This window comes from Scyliorhinus torazame, chromosome 11 (genome assembly GCF_047496885.1).
Source record: "Scyliorhinus torazame isolate Kashiwa2021f chromosome 11, sScyTor2.1, whole genome shotgun sequence".
NCBI lineage: Eukaryota > Metazoa > Chordata > Chondrichthyes > Carcharhiniformes > Scyliorhinidae > Scyliorhinus > Scyliorhinus torazame.
In genome coordinates, this window is record NC_092717.1 from 133,957,444 (window position 1) to 133,983,410 (window position 25,967).

At 47.0% G+C, this 25,967-nt stretch overlaps 1 protein-coding gene and 1 long non-coding RNA gene across 6 annotated transcripts in view; one reads left to right on the forward strand and one right to left on the reverse strand.

Annotated features, from left to right (window-relative positions):
• The window catches only part of st18 (ST18 C2H2C-type zinc finger transcription factor), a 575,669-nt gene that overhangs the window by 241,510 nt on the left and 308,192 nt on the right, over positions 1-25,967 (forward strand). Inside the window, exon 1 of one of the 5 annotated variants that reach the window (XM_072467786.1) lies at positions 5,999-6,110. The exons of the other annotated variants lie outside the window; for them this stretch is intronic. The gene's annotated coding sequence lies outside the window, so the exon portion shown is untranslated. Of the gene's footprint in view, positions 1-5,998; positions 6,111-25,967 lie in introns of those variants that run through there. 5 annotated transcript variants of the gene reach the window in all.
• The window catches only part of LOC140385537 (uncharacterized), a 248,878-nt gene continuing 246,182 nt past the window's right edge, over positions 23,272-25,967 (reverse strand). The window contains exon 3 of the long non-coding RNA XR_011933396.1: positions 23,272-24,487. This is a non-coding gene — a long non-coding RNA (uncharacterized lncRNA). The remainder of the gene's footprint in view (positions 24,488-25,967) is intronic.

Consider the following 25,967-nt stretch of genomic DNA (forward strand, 5'->3'; position numbering starts at 1 on the left):
AACTGCAATTGTTTACATTTTCTGATTAATCGGCAGAAAATGTGGTTGAGACTAACATTAAGGCGTGATTTTTTTCGTCCTAGAATCATAAAATCATAGAATTTACAGTGCAGAAGGAGGCCATTCGGCCCATCGAGTCTGCACCAGCCCTTGAAAAGAGCACCCGACTTAAGCCCACACCTCCACCCTATCCCCATAAACCAGTTACCCCACCAACCACTGCATCCACTGCAATTCGCATACCACTGCAACTGGTCCACATCAGACACCATTTCCCTGGCCCTACACTCATCCCTAGAGCATCTCGAAAACAAGGACTCCACATTAGACTCCTATTTATTGACTACAGCTCTGCCTTCAACACCATAATCCCAGCCAAGCTCATATTAAAGCTCCAAAACCTAGGACTTGGCTCCCCACTCTGCAACTGGATCCTCGATTTTCTGACCAACAGACCACAATCAGTAAGAATGAATAAAAACACCTCCTCCACAATAGTCCTCAACACCGGCGCCCCGCAAGGCTGCGTACTTAACCCCCTACTCTACTCCCTGTACACACATGACTCCGTGGCAAAACTTGGTTCCAATTCCATCTACAAGTTTGCTGACGATACGACCATAGTGGGCCGGATCTCGAATAACGACGAGTCCGAATACAAGAGGGAGATAGAGAACCTAGTGGAGTGGTGTAGCGACAACAATCTCTCCCTCAGTGCCAGCAAAACTAAAGAGCTGGTAATTGACTTCAGGAAGCAAAGTACTGTACACACCCCTATCAGCATCAACGGGGCCGAGGTGGAGATGGTTAGCAGTTTCAAATTCCTAGGGGTGCACAACTCCAAACATCTGTCCTGGTCCACCCACGTCGACGCTACCACCAAGAAAGCACAACAGCGCCTATACTTCCTCAGTAAACTAAGGAAATTCGGCATGTCCACATTAACCCTTACCAACTTTTACAGATGCACCATAGAAAGCATCCTATCGGGCTGCATCACAGCCTGGTATGGCAACTGCTCGGCCCAGGACCGCAAGAAACTTCAGAGAGTCGTGAACACCGCCCAGTCCATCACACGAACCTGCCTCCATCCATTGACTCCATCTACACCTCCCGCAGCCTGGGGAAAGCGGGCAGCATAATCAAAGATCCCTCCCACCCGGCTTACTCACTCTTTCAACTTCTTCCATTGGGCAGGAGATACAGAAGTCTGAGAACATGCACGAACAGACTCAAAAACAGCTTCTTCCCCACTGTCACCAGACTCCTAAATTACCCTCTTATGGACTGACCTCATTAACACTACACCCTGTATGCTTCATCCGATGCCAGTGCTTATGTAGTTACATTGTATATGTTGTGTTGCCCTATTATGTATTTTATTTTATTCCCTTTTCTTCTCATGTGCTTAATGATCTGTTGAGCTGCTCGCAGAAAAATACTTTTCACTGTACCTCGGTACACGTGACAATAAACAATTCCAATCCATCCAATCCAATCAACCTTTTGGGACACTAAAGGCAATTTATCATGGTCAATCCACCTGACCACATCTTTGGACTGTGGGAGGAAACCGGAACACCCGGAGGAAACCCACGCAGACGTAGGGAGAACGTGCAGACTCCGCACAGTCAGTGACCCAATCCGGGAATCGAACCTGGGACCCTGGATCTGTGAAGCAACAGTGCTAACCACTGTGCTACCGTGCCACCCGCATCAAGCGTCCTGCTTGATGTGCATGCAAATCCCATTATGGACGCTAACTCTTGCGAGAGGGCCATAACGTGATTTGAGCCAGCAAGATCTCCGAATGAGATATTCTTCGCCCCTTGCCAATGTCTCTGGGTATGAATCAGGGGCGAAATTCTCTGGTATCGGCGCGATGTCCAAAGACCGGCGCCAAAAACGGCGCAAATCAGTCCGGCATCACGCCGCCCCAAAGGTGCGGAATCCTCCGCATCTTGGGGGGCCGAGCCCTAACCTTGCGGGGCTAGGCCCGCGCCGGACTGATTCCCGCCCCGCCAGCTGGCGGAAAAGGCCTTTGTTGCCCCGCCAGCTGGCGCGCAAATGACATTGCCAGGCGGCGCATCCGCGGGAGCGTTAGCGGCCGCTCACGGCATCCCCGCGCATGCGCTGTGGAGGGAGTCTCTTCCGCCTCCGCCATGGTGGAGACCGTGGCGAAGGCGGAAGGAAAAGAGTGCCCCCACGGCACAGGCCCGCCCACGGATCGGTGGGCCCCGATCGCGGGCTAGGCCACCGTGGGGGCACCCCCCGGGGCCAGATCGCCCCGCGCCCCCCCCCCCAGGACCCCAGAGCCTGCCCGCGCCACCTTGACACGCCGGTAAGGTAGGTGGTTCAATCCACGCTGGCGGGACAGGCATTCTAGCAGCGGGACTTCGGCCCATCCGGGCTGGAGAATCGCTGGGGGGGCCCGCCAACCGGCGCAGCACGATTCCTGCCCCCGCCGAATCTCCGATGCTGGAGAATTCGGCAACCGGCGGGATTCACGCCAGCCCCCGGCGATTCTCCGACCCGGCGGAGAATATAATTAAACCCCTTTATGCCGTACTTTCCAGCTCCGTGTGATGCTCCCCCTGGTGGCGTGATGTCACACTGCCACAATTCGTAAGCCAGTCGTGATGACCACACCAGGGTGCACAGGTGTCTGGAGGCTCCAGAGTGAGCACCTAGACTGGGCAGTGCTCCTTGGCACCTTGGCAGTGTTCCTGGGACTCTCTAGACATTGAGAAGGAGCACTGAGAGGAGGTAGTGCCAGGGTGCAAATCCTTCTCTCTTGGGGGAGGGGGGGCTTCCCTTTATGTGTGATGGGGGAGAGGGGCACACATTGGAGAATGTGTGGATGGTGGGGTAGAGGGGGGAGTGTGCACCCCGATACTTTCATGATGTGGGGGGGTGAAGTTGCCCCGAGGTTTGTGGGGAGGATCTTTCATGACATTGGGGGAAGAAGGTAGGAAGAAGTTTATTTTCAGCACAAATTGGGGCGGCCTTTAAAGATGGCGCCCTGATCCCTGTGTAGCTGGTCTTGCCGATTCTGTGAAGCCTGACCCGCTAGAGTGACGGTTTAAAACACGGCCAACGATTTATTTCTGACAAATTGTCAGAAGATCTGGACTGAAAATCTGGTTGTGTTTCTGAGAAGAAACATGCCGGTTTTCAGTCAGAACCTAAGAATCTGCCATTTTTTCAGAAAATTCACCCTATGTTTTTCTGTCTTATTCCCACAACAGAGTATTTCTTTCACAACTGGAATAACTTGTGGCGAGGGTAATCCAATATTAGGCAGTTGTGGGATTTAATCGAGCTCTCAGTTGCATGAGCTGTCATGCTATCAAATTAGTTCAAAGTTGTGTTGAATTTCTTGACCTACAAGCAGCTGCGTCAGTGGAAAGAGATTCCATAAATGCACATAATGCAAAATTAAATAAAGACAGAAAGTGCTGGAAAAGCTCAGCAGGTCTGGCAGCATGGGTGTAGAGAGAAAGAGGGTTAACATTTTTAATCGAAGTACATTTCTTCAGAAGCAAAATTAAATGTTGCACCTGAAAATGAAGGGATGATTTTAATTTTGATCGCCTTATGAGGGTGGAGAAGGTGGGCAGTTATTTTGTGATGCACTCCCACCTGTTGCCATTTAACTAAAGTAAAGTCGCCGTAGTCCCAGATGACCATAAGCTGCTTTCCTCTGTGAGGGAGAGAGCTGACTGGTGATGATTTCACCTGAAAATCACCGCACCCTCAGGCGAGGGGCCAGGTTGAGAAAGTGGGGCCTTCATGAATAACCTCAGCCATATAGGAATTGAACCCACGCTGCTGGCCTCGCTCTGTGCCACAAATCAGCCATCCAGCCAATTGAGCTAAACCGGCTGCCATTTTAACTATGGGTTTTCTGGCAGTATCGACAATGTCTGCCACAGACAGACAGAGGGTTACTAAATATTTGAATGCCAGGGCTGAATTGTGCAATTTGGACACTGATGAGATTTTTTTCTGCAGTGATATGTGATGGCATCCTTCTGTAGGACATGTGGTTAGCAAGTTGGAACCAGAAGAGATCCACAAATGGCAGCACCTTTAATTTTTCTATGGTTTCATTGTGGGTTGGGAGAAGCAGGATTGCTCTACTGGAACCAACTAGGAAATGTTGGCCCGAGATCTCCTCCTCTGCCCCATTCACTACTTATCTTATGCTGAAGGCTGTTCTTTCAGATACTTTACGACAGCCTCCTATTACCCCAAATCCTGCTCCCAACTAGTCAGTCAGGTAGCGTTCAACATACTAAATTAAAATAAGAAATTGGAATTAAAATCTCTCCAGGCTTGGATAATAGCATAGTGCGAGCTTAGCGTTTGCCCTAGACCCCCTATGTCACACTTAAAATCAGAGTCCTCAGGTACTTGGATTCAGAAATTCACTTCAGCTGACATTTTGGGTGTGATTTTCAATTGCAAGAGAGCGCGATCAGTGGTGCAGGAGCATTTTGAAGATTGCATTCCTGAAGGGGATCACTGGATCCCTTGCCTCTGGAATATGCCGTAATTTTCAAATGGAGAGTGTGGAGTATGGGGGTGGGGGGAGGGGGGGCGTTGGAACGGTCCAGGAACCTGCTTAACTCCAATTAAAGGTCCATTGAGTTCCTTGAGAGGTTTACTAATGCGTTGGGGAGGGCCAAGAGGCTATTTTCAAATCAAAAATTCCCAAATCCAAACAGCCTGATGGACGTCAGTGCACTGCTGTTAGTTTCTAGGTGTGGAGCTGCAAATTTATTTTTTACAATGGGTAAGATTTTGCCCCAGGGGTTTCATTGCAAGATCAACCACAGTACTATTTGGCCAATTCTCTTCGAGTTGAGGCTCCCAGCCCTCCTAATCCTGCCTCCTCTTTCATGCAAGGCAGCAACAGGCCCACAACATGAGTGCCTTTGATGCTCCTCTCCACTAGTATCTCCCGCCTCTTCACAGAACTCAACATCACCAGTTAGACACCAACCTCACCAAGAATAATAAAATGGCATTGGTGGAGGCCACAAGGATACCTACACCTTCAGTAAAGAGTCCACGACGAGAAATAAATTCAAATATGTATTCAGCAGGATTATTTACTTGTGTTGGTCCAGTTAAAGGAACAAATAAACTGAAGTTAGAGTTACATTGGTACAGTAAAGAAATTTCTAAAATTAAATATGAGTTATGATCAAATCCGAATTTATTTCTGACTTCAGCAATATGGCTAAAGTCATAATTGTTATATGCTTAAGGTGGAAAATTAGGAACATGCCATTAATAATAATTCATTTTGCAGATAGAGATTGTATTATAGTTTGCAATATAAAAAATGCCACTGAAGAATGAAAATAAGCTGTTTCCCAAGTATTTTTCTCAATACATTCATTATTTTTCAATGCATTGAAACCTCAAAACTGAATTTCTGACTTAGCTTTTGAAATAGGAAAGATTACTGCGTAATTGTTAAAAGCATTTCACTGCTTTATTGATTAAAGGGTTTTCCGTACTGTCAGTTTGATCTGTATATGGCGTTGATATTATCAAACGCTGCGCACCAGAAAAGCCATGAAATTGAAGTCATCTAGTCCAAATATATTTTATTTTTCTCCTCTCTGTGCTGGATCATTTTAAATAAGATGCAGATGTATTTGTTCAATAATAACATTTAAAGCTTCTGTTGTACATCATTTTAGTTTATTAGACAATCCATTTGGTTAAATAAATTTATCCATGTGTTCTTTACTTATTTGTGTGAGTTAGAGTGCATAGCTAAAGAAATTCCATAGTTTAGGTGATTTACAGTAAATATTCATCTCGAAGCGGACCAAGTACGACCCCAAAGGCCACTGGGTACTGTATTTACACAGAAAATGCATCAGCCCATTGTACTAGGCAGCTAATGAGATTGGTCGTTAAGTAAATGACACAAAGCCTACAAAAAGCTTAGCAGCTCATTGGAGTATCACAGAGAGTCCCCATACGTTGCACGCGACACATTGGAGTAACCTGGCCCACCCCTGTTTGTACTTCATCATTGGTTCCCTGGTGTCAGTTTTAGAAGGAGAACAAAGACTAAAAGGGAAATGGTAAGTCAGTCTAACAATTGTACCCTGGAGAACAGAAGAGCAAATCCGCTTTCCCTTTAACTGCAGCTGAGTAGAGTCTAGAGGAAAAGTAATAATTTATCACATGAAGGCAAAGTTACTTTATTCTTCAAAACAACCTAGACTTGCAAAAGAAAGACAATTTCTAATGTTCTGTGTTATTTTATTTGTTACTAAAGTAACTATTTTCTCAGGAATTTTATTTTTCAACTGATTATTTTACTCATTAATTTGTCCTGGTTACTGTTGCATCAGTTTTTCAGATTGTAAGTTGAAAATGTGAATAAATAATCAGTGCACATTAACAGGATTGTTTTCAAGACATTTTCATTTTATTGTCATTGAATAACACCTAAAGAAGTTTTTGAAAAAAATGCTGTTTTTATTTGAACCATGCCAGTTAAGAGTTCCATACTCAGTCAGTCGTACTGATTTATTTTACAGATACTTGCTTTAACAGTTATTCATTTTAAACTAATCTAATTTTATAGCCTCAGATCTACATTAGCTGACTTTATATTCAATATAGGACATAATTAAATTGATGAATGTGTGATCTGGTAATTATGGGCAAGAAATAATATTTTTGGTCCTCCCTCTGTGCTTGTTGTTAAAATCATAACTTGTTAGCATCAATAAAACACCTATGGTTCTATCAGTGAATGAACAGTGATGTGTTGACAGGACGTTGCACAGATGGCCCTGTTTGCATTACTATGAGTATGTTTCTTTCTCTATGCTGTTGTTCCTTGCAATATGATGTTGTTCAAAGATTATTTAGGATGGCCTAAGTAGTGAAACAAAAATCTATTGTTTATTGCTTGTAGTATTAACTAGCTGTAATGCTTAACAAAATGGGAAAGATATTTCAAAATGATGGCTTGTGTTGGCTGAGAGTTGTAGCTAATCTTTAATATGCTGAAAGTACAAAAACAGATAGGTATTTAATCATTGGTTTTGAACTAAGGCTTTGATAGTTTGATACTTTTATGTATTAGCTGAACGCAGTCAGTTAGCACTTCTGACAATAATTTGATTCACATCTTTGTTAATTGCAAGGCAGAAGAACATTTGTTTTATTTATCACTTAACAAAGTGCACATGAAGAAACCTCTGATACACCATTGCATCATATTTTCATAATGATAGCACTGTTGTTGCAACAAATGTGATCAGCAAAGTAACTACCACAAGTCTGTTCTAACATTTTAAGTATTAGTCTTCGGTATGCTGCAGTTTTATGTTACCTCCTTTTCCCGCTGAATCACTTGTTCTTATCGATTCAGTGCAAATTCACATTTTGCACAGCTTATGCATTAGAGTGTTGTTTTTTTATGCACATAATTATAATCATGAGCCATCTGGTGATTTGGCAGGCTTCTCTAAATTGCAATGGAAAAAAAAATCCCAAACTAACCCTTACTGGCATAATATCGATTTTTCTTCCAACCACTGATATAGAAATTACTCTGCTGCTTGGTAATATATTTTTCTGGGTTGCATTGATCAGAAACCTATACTTGTTGCCTTGGTTTGAAAGTTTACACTTTAATAATCCCCATTTCTTCATGTGCCACTTTTGTTGTTTTTAATGTCCAACACAAGTGCAGGCTATTGTATCTTTGAAATAATAACAAATAATGTTGGAAATACACAGTTGATCCACAAGCACATAAAAGTGAAGAAAGGCTTTTCTGGTGAAACCCCGTTTGTATATCTGTTGTCTCTATAAACAGAAAATTGACTTATCTGCTTTTTCTCTGGACTCTTGAAGCCTGGCATTTCATTGAGTGGTATTGTCTCAATTCTGTACCAATTGCTATCTGGATAGGTTTGAAATTAAAATAGGCAACCATTAAAAGTTTTGTTTATTGTTCTATTAATTTGTTGACAAGGAATTTGTGATATTTAGTTTGAAAAAAATCATGCAGCCCTCTCAAAAAAGTATTTCATTAAAGTTAGAACTCTTAACAGATGATTTTGTTTTTCACTTTTTTGTCACAACAATACTGACTGCCTTGGCTGTATGGAGTTTGATTTTTAGACGCTGGCTCTGCTAAATCCAGTAGCAAAGTGATAACATAAAATCTAATGAATCTTGCAGCTGAGATAGTGACATTATAGCACTGAGGCATGGAGTCCCCTCCCCCAAATCGTTTGGCCTGTAAAACCGAGTTGTAATTGGAAAACAACTTAGAGCCAAAGGGGAAAAATAATTAACCCTTTTTTAAATACTTCTTCGAGAAATATTGATAGAGAAGTTACCTCTTTTTTTAACACTGCTGAATAATGAAAGTGTTTTACTTATGAGTGATGTTTTTGCCTATACAGATATATACATAAGGAGCATTACACTATTATGATTTTGGACTACAACAGTAGTTGTCTTTGTTCATAGCTAATATCAGTGAGCAGTAGCCAGAGCCACAGATGAACAAAGTGAAGTTGTGTAATGACTGGAACAGCTGACTCATTAGGAGAGAGCAGCAAAAGGTAATTAACCCTGGGAAAAGTACAGCTGCCATGCGAGCTCCCCGTTTTTGTGAGACCTGATTAGGAATTAGTGTTAAATCAGTGATTCTTCTCCAAAATGGCATTGATAATTCAGTATCACCATCAGGTGCAGGCAGAAAAAAAGCAGTGGGTTGATCACATTTACATACAGTTCTCTGCTACAGTACTATTGGGAATTTAGCACTTAAAACAAACCTATTTCATGTTCCTTTCCATCCAAGTCTATTTGGGCAGCATCAGTGGACTGCAATATCTGAATTCTACTCCTTCCGCTTTCATCGTATCAGGCAGCTATACAATGTTAAGACATGGCATACGATATGCCTTAGGTGAGAAACTTTGCTTTTTGACACCTGTGTTTTATAAAAACAGTATGGTTGTTGAAGGTTACTTTCTGAATGATGAATGTGCTGTTTGTCAGTATCTTTTTGCTGACTATAAGATTCTAACAAACGTAGCCACACCTATGTAAAGTCACATACTTCTCTTTGAGTTGATGCTGCTACAGTACCAGTGTGCCACATGATGCGCCATATAAGATGTTAAAAATGACTGAACGGCCTCACATCAAATCTGAACTGTTAAATGTATTAATCCCACCTCAAACTCAGGAGCAAAGAAAGGACTTGGTCCTGCTCCAGGTTTCCATTTTGAAAAAAGTAAAAGAATCCACTCAGGTTTTGATTTTCCCTCAATATTGCCAAACTGCCCAATTTTCATGAATATAGATTTTGGGCCCACTCCTAGGAGATGCTATTATTTTGCTGTGATTGGATAGTGACCAGATATTTAACACTGAATCCTTTTTGTCATTTGTGAGTTGGCAGTGTATTGAATCACGGCTGCAGGGTACATCAAATAACCCTACTTTGCATTCAATTTGTGTCACCCATTAAACATTAACGTTAGCATCATTTTCCAGGGAAATTTCCCATCAACACCTGAGAACGATGGGAAGAAACTAGTTTGCACACCACAATATAAATATTGCGCCCATTTACACCCTTTTATGCCAAATTGTAGGGGATGGTAGGTGAAATACTTGTGAGTTAAAATGATGCTCTGTGATATCAATAATGAAACTGTTAATGTATTAATATCAATTTGTTTTCTTCACCATTTAAAAAAAATAGAAATTTGTTAAATTAGCAGAGGAATTTTATCTGAACACATTGATAAGTTTGTTGTTAATATCACACAGTACAGCGTTAATTAGTTTCTGTTAAATAAACTTGAGTTCACAGTACCTGTGCACTACATGAATCCCATTCTCTCTCTGCACCCACCATAGTAAAGTGCAAAATAAATATGCAATGTGAAGTAATAAATGGGGAGCACCATAAGGTAATTTATTAAATGCATTGCAAAATGTCACTTGCTATTGTCATGGCTTGCAGTTTTATTAAAGAAAGATAGGACACAAAGTTGAAAAGAAAAGAGGTGAGATGCATCTGGAAGCAGGGATTAGTTGACCCATAGGACGGGTCAGGGAGATAAGAAAGTCCACGGACGGAGCTTTCCGAAAAAATAATGGTGTCATTTACTGCAAGAAAATCAGTGCGCTTCCCCCCAGCCCTGGTGATGCAATCCGGACTGCAATTTTCAGGCACTTTGAAAAAATGTTTCCCCCACATGAAAAACACCATCTGCCCTGGGGGTCGTCTGTGCACTTCAGTGAAGGGAGTGCTGCATTTAAACAGCTCCAAAGCACTTGCTTTCATTAAAGCCAGGAGGATGGCAGCTCCTAGGTTTATGGAGGGGCCCTCAGCCATTTGCTGGATGTCATGGAGGAGAGGTGGGCTACAAATTACCCTTGGCCAGGCAGAGGCCATCCAGTAAGGTGGTGAATCCCACCTGGGAGACAGGGGCAGCATTGGTCAATGCTAGCAGCCTGACCAAGAGGACGGGTGTGCATTGCAGAAAAAAGATGAATGACCTACTCAGATCAGTCAGGATAAGTGCTCCCTGTCTCTACTCTGCACTCCACCCTTCTGTCACCCCCTGAAATGTCAACTTGATCACAGATGTTGCCACCTCGCAGGGCTCCAAGACCTGACCTCCCACCTGCATTGCAAACCTCCCCTGGGACTCTCTGCTTAAGCGCAGTACCCACACGTCAGGTGTCATTGACCTCTGACACACCAGGTGTCAAGCTCAACTTGTCCCCATTTAGCTCCTGCAGGCAGAGCTCACCCATAACCGCCGTGAATGAGATAAAACAGGTGGTGGGATGCTCGAGCTGAGGACCTTGACTCTGTTTGAGGAGAGAGCCATGGAGCTCACAGGGGAGGAACAGGAGCAAGCCTGCGCTGAGAGTGAAATGGGCCTGCGAGAGAAATGTGAGGACCCCCTGTATCTTCATTGAGATGACCGGTGTAGTCCAAACCCTTGACCAGGCCATGTACTAAAACCATGTCCCTTGCCTCGCAGGAACATCGACCATAGAGCCTAGCCCATCTACCAGCTTGTCCCAGCCTTGACACCACCTCGGAGGAAATCTTGGAGGAGGACATGGATGATGCATCACAGCTGTCACCTGCACCGTCCGCCATCGCAGAGACACGCACTTCAGTTGGCAAATTTAGCAGGCAGGCGTCTGGGTCACTATCTGGTGAGCTCCACACAACCTCTGCCTCCACCTGATATGCGTCAGGCTCGTCACAGGGATTGGAGAGTCAGAGGGCTGCTAGATCCCAGGACTCGGCTGTTCCCCAGCCAGGTTCTATGCCTCCAGACACGTTCACCCCTCAGCTGCTGGAGATGCAAAGGCACTGCTGGGAAAACCAGGAAGGGGTGTCAGCAACATTCCTGCGACATGGTTGAATAGAAGAGTCCCAAAACCTGCTGTTGCCGGAGATGTTGCTTGCGATGCATGGCACCCAGGCCAACACTGCAATTGTGGCGTCTGCAGTGGAAAGTCTGGGGCAAGAGGTCAGATCCACTCGAGGAGATCCCCGAAGCATGGCTCAGTCCCGAGAACTATGGCTGAGGGCTTCAACTGCATGGTGCAAACAATGGTGGACCTCCAGGAATGGCAGTGTCAGATGATGTGAGGCTTCTGGAGCTTACTCCAGCTGCCCCCCACCCCCATCCCATGGAGTAACCTTGGGACCCACAAGCACCCGGAAGGAGGTGGTTCCACTGGAGCACTTCCACCCAGGAGGTCCTGAGAGTGACCAGCCCATCTAAATCCCCTCTTCCTGAAACTGGTGCAACTCAGGGGCAGGGGGCAGAACAGGGTGATGCAGCAACGTCAGTGCCACGCAAAAGGTAGGCCGTGGTCCTCCAGGTCCTGGCCCTCCAGAGGACTTCTGCCAAGGGCATCTCAGGCAAAAGAGCGAAGACGGCTGCAAGCCACCTCCGCCTCTGATGTGCATTCTGGGAACACACCCAGACGTAGTGGGATGGTTCGCATGAGTAAAGAATTGTAGGGCACAACATGGGTGAAGTTAGGCACAGGTAGTTGTGGGTCATTATCACTTGTTACATGTGCACATGTCACTGAGTTAAATCTCATTCATTTTTACCACCTTAACACCTCACATTTGTTAACCCAGTGGCATAGAGCTTCTCCCCTTCTGGACACAGTTCTTCTCACTGGCCTTCAATGTCAGGTTCACTCATTATGAATGTTTCATTCACAGTGATAGGGCTAAGGCATGATTCAGTAAACCCTCGACCCTTGTCCCTAATCATCCTCTAGAGTTAAGGGACAAAGGAATGTAGGGCAAACCTCACTCAGACATGAGCTGGGGAGTCAGTCAGCTTGCATCAGACAGACAAGAGTCAGACATAATAGCTGAGGAGCATCACAGACCATTCCTCACTGCAATTCATCATCACTCTTCTGCATTGACTGGGCAGGCACTCAAGGACTCCCCAACTCCAGCACCCTGATGAGTGAGATATCTGCAACCTTCAAATCCTGGTCGCAGAGAGGTCACGGCATCCTAGGGGAGGAGGGATGGTGGGGTGTTGCGCTGTTGGACAATATGCTGGTCCTACTCCATGAAGAAGGAGGCGATGAGGGCATCCCTAGCCCTCCTGCCCATGTGCACCCTCGCACCCGCCTTCCCTCCATCCTCCAGATCCTTAGTGACTTATTCCTTTATTCCCTCCTGAATACCATCCTCATCCTTGGACACGTGCCGCTGCTCCAGATCTTCCTCATGAAAGTCGTTGCCCCGCTGCAAAGTCAGGTTATATAGGGTGCAGCAGACCACCATGGTGCAGGAGACCCTCCAGAGGTTGTACTGGAGGGCTCCACCGCAGAAGCCATCTTCAGGAGGCCGATGCACCGCTCCATTACAGAGCAGGTAGCACTGTGAGCCTTGTTGTACCGGGTCTCTACTGCAGTCCCTGGGCACCGCACTGGCGTCATCAGATAAGGGGCATAATCTAACTAAAAACCAACAGAATGCCGTTCTGGGTGGGATTAGTGAGGTAGTTCCCGCCGCTTATAGTGGTGGGAACAACCCGGCAGCCAAACGGCACTCTTTTTATTTCTGGCCTCAGCAGGGAACGCCCCACCAAGGCTGCACTCAGTAGCATTTCCTGCATTGAGGAGCTCCGCTAGTTCGACATCCCAACATGAATCCCGGACCCCCCCACTCACCTGTTGGGGGGTGTGTGAGCACCCCACACTCCACCTCATCTGGACAAGACACCGCCGGGCCCAATCACTGGCGCAGGCAAAATGCCACGCCGACACCTTGGCACAGCCAGCTTGGCATGCTGGCAATGCCATGGCACATAGGTGGTATCAACAGTGCCAGGGTACCACCCGCCCAGAGGCCAACCACCCAGGGGTCTCCGAACACCTGGAAGATGATGGAAGCCAATCCGCCTGGTCCCCATTTGTGGGGACCATTGCTAAATGGTGCCTGGCTGAGGTCTTCTCGGCGTAGCTAGTAGATTGCGGTTGCTGGTTACATCCGGCGTCGGCATTATTAAGTGACCCGTTAGACTTCGCGGGGCGCAACAACCATTGGGAATCCCGGAAGAGGCCTATCGCCCGATCTGACGGCCGTGTCCTGATCCTGGCGTGACGTGGCCGGTATATCAAGGGATAGCCCTTGTTCACTTCAAGCCATCCTTGCAGCCGGAGGTGACCTTTGAAAATTTCAGGCATCTGCGATTGCCCGAGGATGTAACTATCATGCATGCTCCCTGGAAAATGTGCACACATATGCATGGGTTACATCTGCTGATCACACACAAGCTGCACACTGAGGGAGCGGAACCCTTTCCTGTTTATGAAAGGGACTCCTGATGCCACGGGGCGCATAGAGCAACATGGGTGCAGTCAGTCATGCCCTGCACCTGTGGCAAGACCAGGTATGGTGCCGAATCATCATCTTGTTGCGATTGTTCCAGGTCGAAATGAATAAAGTCCAAAGCTCTTGCATAGACTGCATTCGTGACTTCATGAATGCACTTATGGATAAATGACTGCGAGATGCCACAGGTCACCAATGCAGCAGACAAACACAGCCCTCTGAGAACTTTTAAACAATACAGGCAGCAGACTAGCACAGCCCTCTGAGAGCTTTTAAACAATACAGGCAACGCGGAGAGCAGGGATTGAGGGGATGGGGGATATGTTTATAGGGGGGAGCTTTCAGAGTATGGCACATAGTATGGCTATCCGAGTATGGCTGGAGGAGAAGTTTGGGTTGGCGAGGGGAAATAAATTCAGGTATCTGCAGGTGCGGGACTTCCTACGTAAACAGGTGTCAACCTTCCCGCTCCTACCGCTAAGGGGGATTCAGGACAGGGTAGTTTCCAGAGGGTGGGTAGGAGAAGGGAGCGTCTCGGACATTTACAAGGAACTTATGGGGTCAGAGGAGACGCAGACCGACAACTGAAGCGCAAGTGAGAGGAGCTGGGAGGAGAGATAGAGGATGGTCTATGGGTGGACGCGTTGGGTAGAGTCAACGCATCCGCAAGATGTGCCAGCTCAGCTTGATACAATTTAAGGTCGTTCAGCGGGCTCACATGACAGTGTCCCGGATGAGCAGATTCTTTGGGGTGGAGGACAGGTGTGCAAAATGTGCGGGAGGACCAGCGAACCATGTCCACATGTTCTGGGCATGTCTGAAAATTTGGGGATTTTGGCAGGGGTTTGCAGATGTCATGTCCACGGTGTTAAAAACAAGGGTGGCGCTGAGTCCAGAGATGGCGATTTTCAGGGTGTCGGAAGACCCGAGAATCCAGGAGGAGAAAGAGGCAGACGTTCTGGCCTTTGTTTCCCTGATAGCCCGGAGACGGATACTATTAGCTTGGGGGGACTCAAAGCCCCCGAAGTCGGAAACCTGGCTATCGGATACGGCTAACTTTCTCTGTTTGGAGAAAATCAAGTTCGCCTTGAGAGGGTCACTGTTAGGGTTCGCCCGGAGGTGACAACCGTTCGTCAACTTCTTCACGGAAAATTAATCGTCAGCAGAGGGTGGGGGGAGGGGTTAGTTTAGCTTAGAGTGGGGGGGGTTAATAAAGGTGGGACCTGTAAGGAAGGGAGACGGCTTTTGCACTATGTTTATAGTTTCATGTACCTTGTTTATTGTGTTATAAGATCAAAAAATACCTCAATAAAATGTTTATTAAAAAAAACAATACAGACAACAGACTAACCCAACCCTAACTTTTAATCAATACAGGCAGCAGACTAAAACAACCCTCTGAGAACTTTTAAACAATACAGGCAGCAGAGTAACACAGCATTCTAAGAATGTTTAAAATGTACAGGCAGCAGACTAACACAACTCTCTAAGAACTTTAAACAATACAGGCAGCAGACTAGCACAGCCACTAAGAACATTTAAACAATACAGGCAGCAGACTAACACAAGCTCTAACAACTTTTAAACAATACAGGCAGCAGATTAACACAACCCTCTAAGAACATTTAAACAACAGAGACAGCAGACTAATACTACCCTCTAAGAACTTTTAAACAATTCAGGCAGCAGACTAACACAGCATTCTAAGAATGTTTAAACAGTACAGGCAGCTGACTAACACAACCCTCTAAGAACTTTTAAACAATACAGTCAGCAGACTACCACAACCCGCGGAGACCTTTTAAACAATACAGGCATAAACTAACACACCCTCCAAGAACTTTTAAACAATACAGGCAGCAGACTAACACAACCCTCCATGAACTTTTAAACAATGTAGATAGCAGGCTAACAGAACCCTCTAAGAACCGTTTAAACAATACAGGCAGCAGACTAACATAACACTCGATGAACTTTTAAACAATGTAGACAGCAGACTAACACAGTGCTTTAAGAACTTTTAAACAACACAGGCAGCAGGCTAACAGAACCCTCTAAGAACTTTTAAACAATACAGGCAGCTGATAATACAACCCTCTGAGAACATTAAAATAACAGAGACGGCAGTGTTCAGGACCGCCCACACCAGCCATGACCCCCATCCCGGAAGCCACTCACACTCTGCCGGTCACCCCAGAGGCCTCCCTTCTCGGGCTGGCCCAGGTGCTCTGTCCGCTTGGACCCTCTAAGGCTAGGTGGAGGTAGCAGTGCTCACCTGTTTCCTCCCTCTCGGAGGTCACGGCACCTGGTTTTCATTTTTAAAAAGCAGTAGTAATTTGCGCTAGTGATATGTCACACCTGGTGTATGGGAAGATTCAATGAGGGCTGACGATGCAACGCTAACCATGCTAAGTATATTAGAATGGTTTCAAATTCATGCAAATCAGGTTCATGCCATTCCTAGGTTACTGGGAAGGGCCCAGGAAGATTGCAGTGCAAAATCTTGCCAGCGCAAATCTTATTTTTGGCCTCTTGTAAGATTTAGCAGCCACAGTTTTGAGGTAATAGAAAGAATAAATAAACTTGGAGACTGCAGTAAGATTTACTTTCAACAAAATGAAGAATGTTTTATTTTTAATTTAAAAGAATTAGAAAGGAAAGTTTGAAGGAGGGCTGGTCATGTTAGTTCAAGAAAGATAGACAAGCAAGGTTGTGATGGATGGAGTGAGGTTGTAGGAAGAAGGTCAAAGCAGAAACTGTGGGCTGGATTCTCCGCCCCCGACGGCGAAAGCATGTTTGGCGACGGGGCGGAGAATCCGTTTTTGCGCACGCATTCAGGATCGGCGTCGGTTTCGCAATTCTCTGCCCCCCGAAAATTGCCGTACCCGTGGAGTTCGCCACGCTGAGTATCCACCGCCTCAGGCCATTGCCGGAGGCCCGCCCCGCGATGCTCAGTTGCTGACAGGCCGAATTCACAATGGTGTGGTTCTAACATGGTCCCACCGTCCGTGATCCTCGCGTGGCGGCTGCAGACTCAGTCCGGGACCGCCACAATCGGGGGAGGGCTGATCGATGGGCAAGGGGGGCTTCATTCGGGGCTGGAGGCAATGTGTGCGGGTGGTCCGGGGCGCGCGAGCAGCCGATGCGGGGCACTATTTTGCTGGTCCATGTCCGCAGGCTGAGTCCACCATGGAGCATGCCGCGGCCGCTGGCCGCCGCCATGCGCTTGCTCGGTCTCTGACCTGGAAGTGCGGGAGGCTGTATCGGCAGCTGGAGCTGCGAGCTCTACGACAGTTGCCTGCTAGCCCCCAGCAAAACGGGGAATCTGTGGCCTTTTGACGCCAGCTTTTCTGGTGTAAAAGACCACAGTTTTCCCAACGGCTTGGGGACATAGTCCCTGAAATGGAGAATCCAGCCCAGTTGACATATTTTGTCTTTTGTGCCGCTAATGATTGCTGGGGGGGGGGGGGGGGTGCAGTGCGATGTCCAGTTTAAAGCTGCAAGTCGTGACCTGGAAAAAGGTGATGGCCAGCACAGAGCCCTGTCTAGGTGACCTATTAGATGATCAATCAAGTGCATCTAACATACATGGGAAATGGCTTAGCTCAGATGGCTGGACGGCTGATTTGTGACGTAGAGTGAGGCCAACAGTGTGGGTCCACTTCCTGTACCGGCTGAGGTTATTCATACACAGTGAACATTTGAACATTTTCCAATCGAGTCAGATAAGTCAATTTAAATTTTAGCTAATTTCTGCAACCCATTGTCAATCTTCATAGGTAACAGAATGTTTTTGAATCAGCAAGTCTCTCACCTTTTGGCATTGAGGATTTGTACATGTATTACATATTTTCACATGTAGATGACTGCACCATCAGAGTGAGGGGAGAGGCGTTCTGGAGGGGAAAAAGCTGCCCACAGATTCAGTGAGGCCATTCCTGGTGCCTTCCTGCGTGCAGTATATGATCAATATGACCAGCTCATGTTGAGTGCCGGTAAAAGGAGGGACAGGAGCTCACCAAACCCTTCCGCAGCAGTGGCAAGATGTACTGTAGAAACCGTTGGCATGTTCAAGCATCATTTGTGTCACAGCCATTCATCCGATCACAGCCAGGCCCATCAGTGGGAGCAATGGCATGGTCCCTCAGCTCATCATTGCCTGTGTCCTCAGATTGTGGTGGAAATCTGGTGTGTCATCATCCATCAGGGCATCTTCTCTTTGGATGGCAATGTTATGGAGTGGACAAAAACCACAACCATCAGGAACACATGTGAGGGGGATTACTGTGTTACCCCCCCCCCCTTTCTGTCCAGGCATAGTAATCACAGCTGCATTATGACCCTCCTGCTAGCATGGCCCTCATTGTATCTCCTCTCTGCATCAGATCTGCGCACCCTCATAGATGTCATTACCAACTTTTCAATGGATAGCCCTTATTACCATCCCTCTGTGGAACCTGGGCCAGTGAAAAGGTCTCAATCTGTGAGTTCCTACCGATGTATGAGTTGTAACCCACCGAGTATGGTCGCACACTAGTTGCACATTGGCCAATTGGAAGCCCTTTCTGTTGTGAAGGTGCATGGCTGTCCAGCAGGAGCCTTAATGGCTATGTGCATCCAGGCAATGATGCTCTGCAGCCTGGGGAAACCATCAATCACTGCAAATTGTTGGGCTCTGTCCATCTGTCTTTGGCCATCCTGTGTGAAGGAGATGTAATTCCCAGACTTTTGAAACATTGGATCTGTGAACACATTCATGCAATGGTGTACAACAGGCTGTGTTATCCCACTGACGTCTCAATGAGCCTGATGCAAAGAAGTAAAATGTCACTATGACCTTAAGTATGTCAGACATCATTGGTGGCCCCTCAGGCAGTTGGATGAGATCTTCGCTGAGAGCATCTCACATAGTGATGTCACAGTTACCCTTGATAGACCGTGTCTCCTTCTACACTGAGTTTCTCTCAGTTGCAGGGAGCTGAATCACTGCCATATTCCCTTGAGGTGGCTCGAATTTATCTGTGACTCCGATAATGTTTACTGGGCACCTTCAGACAATCATGGTAGCATCCTCCAAACAGAACATAACACTTCCACTAACTTTGCACCAAGCAAAAGTACATCAAGGAGTTGGGAGCTTAGTCCTTTAAATAATGCTTGTGGGCATGGGGTGGAGGGATGGTCTCTCATGTAGTTCAATGTGTGTTCGTTCAACTGGGAGTGTTTGAAAGGGATTGTGTGGTGTCTCCGTGTTGGAGCCTGTTTGGCATCATTATCCACTTACTCTACATGCTGCTGGTGTATGCACGCCTACACTAGTTCCCTGTCAGTCAGGGCACACCACGTGGACTGTGGATAAGTCACATACATGTGTTCAATCCTTCCTCGCGCCCTTTGCCTCTTCCTCCTAATCCATCTCTCCTCCTCACTGGAGGTTGTATTTCCAACTAAGACCACAATCATCATCTGTCTCTGAGAGTTTTCACCCCTTACCCCTGGGTTACGGACAGGAGAATGTTCAATGAACTGCCAGGTGACTCCTCTGATTGAGAGGAGATGCCTCCTCACGAAAACAATATCCAAAATGTCATTCTTCCCACTCAATTAACCAGTCCCTTGCAGTCAATAGAGTTTTAATTGCATGTATTTTTAAAACCTACCCAAACAGATTTGCCCTTAAAAATACAGATTCCTCACCTGTCCTAATTCACACCCTGAAGGCGTATTATTACCTTCTGACTGTACTATTGCAGTTAAATGGGGAGTTAATAAACTGAATTTCCTTTTAAATATATCTTTAAATAACCTGGGCAGATTCCTGATTTTTTTGACTTGCTGACTTGACTGCCATATTATCACAAATCGGTCTGATCACATTCTAACCGGTGCTGAATGCCATCATGAAGCTCCCGATCGTAGAGTGTATTATTCAGTCCATTATTATTGCTGTAGGTAGTGCTGCATTTGCTTTATGCCAGTATCTGCATTCCAGCATCGACAAATGAACACCACAGGAAATTTTGGCACTATTTCCCATCAGCAGGATCAGTGTTGAAATGGGTGTAAGTGCAATCTCAGAGATTCCAGGTGGAAATTTAAAAGATTCCAACCATACTACTCAGCAAGTAGTACTCAGCAAGCCACTTATGTTGATTTTCCATTTGACAGTGAAGAGAGCGTAGGCAGCTTTATCATAGAATTTGCAGTGCAGAAGGAGGCCATTCGGCCCATCAAGTCTGCACCAACTCTTGAGAGTTTAGTCAAGCCCCGCTCACAGAGCACTGGTAGACTCCCTGCTTGTCAGCGAGAACAATCCTACCCATCAGGGCATTAGTATACAACGAATGTCATTCTTTCAAGAGGTATTGTCCTTGTACACATAGAATGCATAGAATCCCCACAGTGCAGAAGGAGGCCATTTAGCCCATCGAGACTGCACCGACCCTCTGAAATAGCACTCCACCCAAGTCCATTCCCAAACCCTATCCCTATAACCCCTTAACCGGAGGAAACCCACGAGGACACCGGGAGAATGTGCAATCTCAACACAGGCAGTTACCCAAGGCTGGAATTAAGCCGGGTCACTCTGCCACTGTGCCGCCTTAAGACCTAGAATTTCATTATCAGTTCTATGAAGACAATTTGGCTTTGAAATTAGCCTCTGAAGCAGCCTGGTGCCAGTGCAATGGAGGGCCCAGACTCAAATGTCAACTCAGATGCTTTTGATGACGTTTCCACGGCCCATGTGGTATGCCCTGACTGACAGGAACTAGTACAGGCGTGCATACACCACCAGCATGCAGAGTAAGTGGATAATGAAGCCAAACAGGGTCTAACAACGCGTTCCCACACAATCCCTCTAAAACACTCCCAGTTGAACACACATGAGCACCCACCCCATCACCCCATGCCCGCAAGCATTATTTAAAGGACTATCTCACAACTTGTTGACTTACTTTTGCTTGATGCAAAGTTAGTGAAAGTACTAGGGACGCGATTCTCCCCCCCGACACCGGCGTGCGATTCTCCGAGGTGCGGAGAATTGGCGCCATTTTCGGCAGCGCGTTTGGAGCGGCGATGGTCGCGGGCCACTGTCCGCAGCCGGGCCGCCGATTCTCCGGCCCGGATGGGCCGAGCGGCCGCGTGGAAACGGCAGAGTCCCGCCGACGCTGTTCACCCATGGTTGCTGCCGGCTGGAACTCTGCGCGAAGGGTCGAGGGGTGGCCTGTGGGGCGGGGAAAAACGCTCCTTCACCGGGGGGGGGGCCTCCAATGCGGTCAGGCCCGCGATCGGGGCCCACCGATTGGCGGGCCGCACCCCCCCCCCCCCCTCCGGGGCCTACTTTGTTGTGCGGCTGGCACTTGAACCCCTACGCCATGTTGCGTCGGGGCCAGCGCGCTGAAGAAGTCCCCCACGCATGCGCGGGTTGGCGCGGCGCCCATTTGGCACCAGGAAGGGAGGCTGGATGGTGTTCACGACGGCGCGAACACTAAGGGCGTGATTCTCCCAGCCCTGCGCCAGGCCATAGAATCGCCGCAACCGCGCCATGCCGCTCTGACACCGGTGCGCGATTCTCCGTGGTCCGGAGAATCGGCGACATTTGCACCGGTGGGTTTGGCGCAGCACCGGTCGCGGGTCGCTGTCCGCGGTCTGGCCGCCGATTCTCCGGCCCGGATGGGCCGAGTGGCCACGTGGAAACGGCAGAGTCCCGCCGCCGCTTTTCACCTCAGTCGCTCCTTCACCAAGGGGGGCCTCCGATGGGGTCGGGCCCGCGATCGGGGCCCACTGATCGGCGGGCCGGCCTCTCCTCCGCCTGGCCTACTTTGTTGCGCAGCTGGCTCCTGAACCTTTACGCCATGTTGCGTCGGGGCCGGCGTGCTGAAGAAGACCCCGCGCATGCACGGGTTGGCGCGGCCCAACTGCACATGTGCGGGTTGGCGCGGTGCCCATTTAGCTCCAGGAAGGGAGGCTGGAGCGGAGCGAACCACTCCAGCGCCGTACTGGCCCTCTGTGGGGTTCAGAATCGCTACTGCTTAGCGATGGACTTAGTCTCCATTTCGGAGAATCGCGCCCCATGTTCTGTGTTCCATGGTGGGTTTTCCAATTTTTAAAAAGTATTCTCAAATGGTGGATCTTGACAAGGAGGTCAGTGGATTTGGCTGATTGTCTGCTTCAGTAATGAGGTCTCTAGTTACAGACTGTCCTGGGTTAGCATAGTTGCTTCACAACTCCAGGGTCCCAGGTTCGATTCCGGCTTGGGTCACTGTCTGTGCGGAGTCTGCACGTTCTCCCCGTGTCTGTGTGGGTTTCCTCTGGGTGCTCCGGTTTCCTCCCACAGTCCAAAGATGTGCAGGTTAGGTTGATTGGCCATGATAAATAGCCCTTTGTGTCCAAAAAAGGTTAGCTGGGGTTACTGGATTACGGGGATAGGGTGGCAGTGTGGACTTAAGTGGGGTGCTCTTTCCAGGAGCCGGTGCAGAATCGATGGGCCGAGTGGCCTCCTTTCGCACTGTAGATTCTATGATTCTATGCAGCATGATCTGGAAATGGAGCCCAGGTTGCAGAGAGGACAACAGTACACAATGGGAAGAGGAGAAGGATGAAGAATAGGAGAAAAAGGGGAACGTAGAGGAAATTAGGAGACCTCCTCATTCTGGATGAGCAAAAAGTGAGCAGGTACTCAGGGTCAGATTTTCAGTTCCAAGGCTTGAACCCGGGGAATTTCCAAACTTGATGCCCTGTTTTGGGAAAAGTGTCCCACAGAGCACAAATTTTGCTTTTGGGAGAATATTGCTTTGTTAAATATTGGGCCCGCTTACCCTCATACCTCCCCCACACACTCCTCATGCCGCATTCATGCCAAATCATGCACCCCACTCAGCCCCATAGGACCTCGCGCTCTCCATGCCAGCTCATGCCCACCTGACTCACTCCTGTGGGCTCTCATACCCTTAATGCCAACTCATGCCTCTCAAAGCCGTATTTCCATCGGCCTTCATACACTTCATGGCAACTCATACCCCACCACCCCCCATGAGTTCTCAAATCCTCCATGCTAACTCAAACACCCCCACCCACTCCCATAGTGCCTCACATTTCCATGTAAACCTAAAACCTACTCATGCCAACCCATGCCTCCCAACCCATCACCTTTTCCATTTACACCATCCATTGCAACCCAGTATCTACTATGTGCATATCTGAGGAACCATGTTGAGTTGAAATAAAATAAAATCTCAGTAGCTATTGCAGCCTTCACTTTCATGTTCATGAAGCCCATTCGAAACATTAAAAGTCATCAAGTGCTGAAGCGTTGTCAAAAGAAACAGCTTCATATTCATGAGCCAACATAAAAGACAGATAATCCTTTAATAACTTTTTTGAGTTGTCAATAAAACTGTGAATCTGCAACCCATACCTTTTGGATAATTGAAGACAATGGAAAGCAGTCGTGCCTTAATAATGAAATATCGATTGTCCTTGGGGTAATTGCAACAAACAGTTATTGTAACTGCAATAAAAGATCTTTCAACAACTTTCACTGACACAGGCAGGCATTCTTTTAAAATGTTCACAGTTTTGGGGATTTAAATAACTTCACAGCTTCTGCTTTTTCAACTCTCATTAATACAGACAGGCTGCTTTTTTATTTTAAAGGGCAGGTGATTTAAATAACTATGTAGCTTGTCATTTCTACATACCCTGCCCATCATGAGCATTTATATCTCTTCCATAAATTTGTGACTCCCCCACTGCAGGTTAAGGCCTTTGCTAGATTTTGATTTGATTTGATTTGACTTATTGTCACATGTACCGAAGTACAGTGAAAAGTATTTTTCTGCGGCCGAGTGAACGTACGTACGCAGTACATACATAGTAGACAAAAAGAATAATCAACAGAGTACATTGACAAATGGTACATCAACAAACAGTGATTGGTTACAATGCGGAACAAGGGGCCAAACAAGGCAAATACATGAGCAAGAGCAGCGTAGGGCGTCGTGAATAGTGTTTTTACAGGGAACAGATTAGTCCGAGGGGGAGTCGTTGAGGAGTCTTGTAGCTGTGGGGAAGAAGCTGTTCCTTTGGATGTGAGGGTCTTCAGACTTCTGTACCTTCTGCCTGATGGAAGGGTCTGGAAGAAGGCAATGTCTGGGTGGGAGGGGAAATGCAGTGAGCACTGAGTTCAAATGATCCTGTTGAGATTGGGTTTCCTGCTTATGTGAGTCATGCCTTTCCCCTCCAGCAGTATTCTGATCCTGCATGCTATCAAACATGGTTCCCATGACCTCAGTCTGAACTTCCACTGTAACACTTGCAGTGCGACAACAGAAGCTGCATCACATGTGGGCCTGCAAGTGCTGTCATGGAATTGGCCATTATTTCCAACTGGATGAAGGTGAGGTTAAATTTGAGAAAAGGCGACACAGTTGAGAGGATGTAATGGCCTCAGTTCATAGCGAGCCCCGTGATGTAGAGCACTGTTTCCTCCAGATGACCTAGTCAATGCAGCCATCCTTGGTTTCCACCATTTTTTTGATTCTTGTGATTCTGGGCCACCTTGACCTGCAGAGGAGAGAAATATCAGTGAAAGTGCTGCCACGTGTTTGGGTGATGCACCTTCTATCGCTCAAGGTACATGGAAGCTTAATGAAGTGGTTGGGAGGCTAGTAACATTGTTATATGTGTGAAAGTGTGGTGAGCTGTCTGAATATTAGTCCTGAGTACTGATTGTTTATTGATGAGTGATGTGGCCCTGGAACATTGAGACTGTGAGATTTTGGTGGACTAGTGAGTCTGAGATGCCATTTGAAGATGCATTCATTGACCTCGACTACCCACATGAGATCACTGAATTTTATTGGCACTGCAGCGAGGTGTTTGGGTCTAGACTCTGGGAATAAATCATCCTGGCCACCTGTTCCTACTCTTTTCTCAGGCTCTGCTGTGAAGGTCTTTTGGTTCTTGTGGAAACATGACAGCTCTCCTCCTTGCACCTTCATCGCCAGTGCCTCCAGCATCACTGACGGAAACCTGGAGACCCTCTCCCTTGCCTGTTGCTTCATTTGCTGCATGTTTCCTGTCAGCTCAGCATTCCAGAGACAATTACAGCAGCTCTTGTTGCTGAACTGCAGCTCCCTTTGAAGTGGGAGGATGGCTTTTAAGAGGTCCAGGTTGCTTGTGCCTTGTGTTGGCCATGCCTTCTGTTTAAGCAGGCAACCAATCAGCAACAGATATCACACCGGGCTATACGTTGAGATCATTTTCAACGCAACACAACATTTATTTGAAAGGAAACAATGTTCAGGGTTATGGGGAGAAGGGAGGAGAATGGCTCAGTCGGAGAGCCAATGCAGACACTATGGGCCAAATGGCCTCCTTCTGCACTGTATGAATTCTGCGATTCTGTGTACTGCCTGTCTCAAAAAGACTGGACACAGGACAATCATACATCACAATCCCTTTGACCAAAAATCCATCATTTTCAGCCCCTCATGTTTTGTTGGTATTTCTAACCTGGAAAATAATTCTAAATAACTTCGCAATTTGAGTTCAGATTTGGCCAGGCTAGGAGGGAAGTTAGAGGATGTGACCAAAGACAAGAACAGCATTGTAGGTTTTAAGGGGGCTTTTGAAAGGGCACCAAAGAGAAAATGCTGGAAAATCTCAGCAGGTCTGGCAGCATCTGTAGGGAGAGAAATGAGCTAACATTTCGAGTCCAGATGACCCTTTGTCAAAGCTCTGACCACCAGAAAGACTACCGACTTCTTCCTCCACGATCTATCCAACTCTACCTTACTCCTAATGCTCCTGGAAAACATTTTTAAACATTATCACATCAACCACTCTGCACTTACAATTTTGCTTTGAAATGGCAATTGTACAGCACAATGAAGGGTTTTAGGGGAGCCTTCCAGAATATGAAGAAAGATGAGGGGATCCGCTGCTGCTGGTGGAGAGAGGAGGCAAAACTTAGTAAAGCAAAATTGTAAGAGCAGAGGGGTTGATGTGATAATGTTTTAAAATGTTTTCCAGGAGCATTGGG